The sequence below is a fragment of the Bactrocera oleae genome, chromosome 4, assembly GCF_042242935.1.
Source record: "Bactrocera oleae isolate idBacOlea1 chromosome 4, idBacOlea1, whole genome shotgun sequence".
NCBI lineage: Eukaryota > Metazoa > Arthropoda > Insecta > Diptera > Tephritidae > Bactrocera > Bactrocera oleae.
In genome coordinates this window covers 37,347,478-37,350,406 of record NC_091538.1, presented here as the reverse complement: position 1 = coordinate 37,350,406, position 2,929 = coordinate 37,347,478, and positions in this window count along the sequence as shown.

Genomic DNA, 2,929 nt, shown 5'->3' with positions numbered 1-2,929 from the left:
TTTAGGCATGGAATGTACTAATTTTCTCGTATCTTGGGCTGACATTTTACTCCATTCGTCCAATATAACGGTCTTGAGCATTTCTTTGCTGGTAATCGTATGTGTGCGAATTCTGCGCTGCAATAGAGCCCATAAATGCTCTATTGGATTGAGGTCAGGTGATTGTGGAGGTTAATGTAGCTGTTTGTTGCATTGTAAAGAAGAAAAAAGCGAACAAGTTCCGCTGTATGTCCAATTTTACGAAAGATTTTACCGTCCTCCCTTAATTTTAATATTATTTTCCGCTCATCAACACTTATTTCTTTGCCTTTTACACTCATTCCGATTAAAGCTGTGCGCGGATACTTTTTCTGTTTATTTTCCATTAGTAGAATTCAAAAAATGCCGTTAACTTTGCAAACGCACATAGGAATTCCATGAAATTTGGCGACTGTAATGCTATTAGCATGCGCATCTGATATTCTGAAAAGAACTTCAAAAACGTATATATTTGAATAATATTTTTATTGAAACACATTCCACGAATTGGTGAGGGGAGACTTTTTCTACCTAGTGTAGAAACATTATATACAGCAAATCCTGCTAAGGGGATCAACATGTTTTATTTGTGTTTCTCGTCGGTGTTCAATTTGGAATATTCCTAAAAATACATTGCCCATCGTGCTATGCGTAAATGTGTGTCCTTTTCTCTAAAGTCATAAAGAAAGCGTTACAGTCAATAATCATTTTACTGTTGATCCTCGGAGTTCCTTTTTAGAAGGCCGTAACTATAAATTGATGCATTTAAATTAAACATTGTGGGGGCTGTTGTTAAATAAGAGCTGTATTCAGATACTGAAACGAAACTAAATGACTGACGTCCATTCTAAGCTTTGCACCTTTCTTCAACATAACGATTTTGCAATTAGGGGTAATTTTTAATAAAGTGGCGAAAATAAGACATACTTGTACAGTATAAGAATCTTTGCAATGCTTTCCTAGTCTGCGGTAATGGTAAATTTTTTATAACTCTTATTTTATCATCACTTGGTGTGATAGTCCCGTTCTCTACAATATAGCCTAAAAGCTCTTAAGGTATTCACATTTTTTATCCTCAATTCTGTTTCTGATGCTAACTTGAATACCTTTTCTATTTTCTCTAGAGCTTAAATTAAAAGCAATGAATCTGAATTCACCTTGCAATTGACTTCCCAAAACATTTGGTTGCGTGTCTGAACTGCGTACGCATTTTGATTAAACGAACCACGTTATAATACATATGATACCAACATTGATAAGCGACCTTTACACGGTCATTTTTGTATGCAAACATGGTATGATGCAAAAAAAACTGGTTTTCGTTTGTGCCGTTTCAGACAGGGATGCAAAAGAGTCTGATCTTTTTCAAATTTTCTTTTGGTGTCGCTCTGGGCATTCACACGGTCAAAAAGAGTCCAGCAACTCGAGTCTAGTTTTTCTGCATTCCTTTTCACAAAATGTTCGTAAATATTTGTGCGGTTCGACTGCGCAACACCGCGCAACACTGCATGCTGCGTATTTCATTTGTATGTTGAGATGATGGTCACACATTTTGCTTGCAATGAATTACCATGAATATGGTAGAACAATATGCATAGTACAAGTACCTACCCGCTAAATAGTTTCAAAAAAATACTAAAGACGGGAATTCCCTAATCCACAAGAATGTATTGAATATCCGCAACTAATATTTTCAAGGCCAAATTTATAATAGCAATTTCCTAATCTTTAAGTATTAAAAACTCATAATTTCTTTACTGCGTATTAAAAATTCATAATTTCTTTACTCCATAATCTATATCTTAATTTTCTCCTTATTTACAATTTGTCATAATATTTCTATTATTCTATGCATACATATTTGCATATTACATACAAAAATAGATAACAGAACTCAAATTTGCGATCGAATTCATTTGAAACCGAGCGCTCTTGCAACCATTCAAAGGATTTGAAAGTGAAAAGGAATGCTGAAAAGGGTAGCAGCGAGCTGTTACGAACAAGAACACAAAGCGTGCCACCCGAACACGAGTGGCACGGTCCCTTCGTCTTTCCTCGTCGTCCCCTCGCCCACAATAAACTGGTTTGAGACTCTTTTGCGTCCCTGTCTGAAACGGCACTTTAAACGGTCGAACATGCAATCATACTTTATTTCTCTGTTATTTGTGAACGAAGCAACATCAAGGATGACATGAAGCGAGACTCTCTCATTTTCGCTGATTTTTCTGTTATTATCTTTCCCTGATTATTAAAATCAGTGAAATTCGAACAGCTGATGTCAAAAAAGGCGGGATGCCAGAAATAAACCCGCTAAAAATAGCTAACAAAAGCAGTGTGAAACGACATTTCAGGGAACGAAACAAATATTTTTGAACAACGTGCAACTAAATTTTATTTGCTAATTTAATTTAAAACGTTCATCATAAAACCAGGATATTTTATTATGACTTGTATTGTTTCTTTGTTATAATTTTTTTTATTTATATGTTTTTTTTTATATTATATGATTTTTTTTAAAAATTATAATCCAGAACACTTAGATAAATTTCAAAGAAGTCCTTCCACAGTTCTTCGTTTATCCGTGACGTCATTACGCTTCAATGTTTGTTTACGACTGAAAAAATATACTGCGTGCATGATGCAAGCGTTTACACCATAAAACATGTTCATAACAACATCATGTTTTTAAAAATTTTTAAAAACCATCGCACATGTATGACAAACACGAATTTATTATGTTTACACGCTCATTCTACTCATTACGCCGCACATGCTTGCAAACATGAATGACCGTGTAAAGGCCGCTATATACATACATACCTTTATCCAAATAGACATTGTTGAATTTGCTCCATAAGTGCCGTTTCAGACAGGGATGCAAAAGAGTCTGATGTTTTTCAAATTTTCTTTT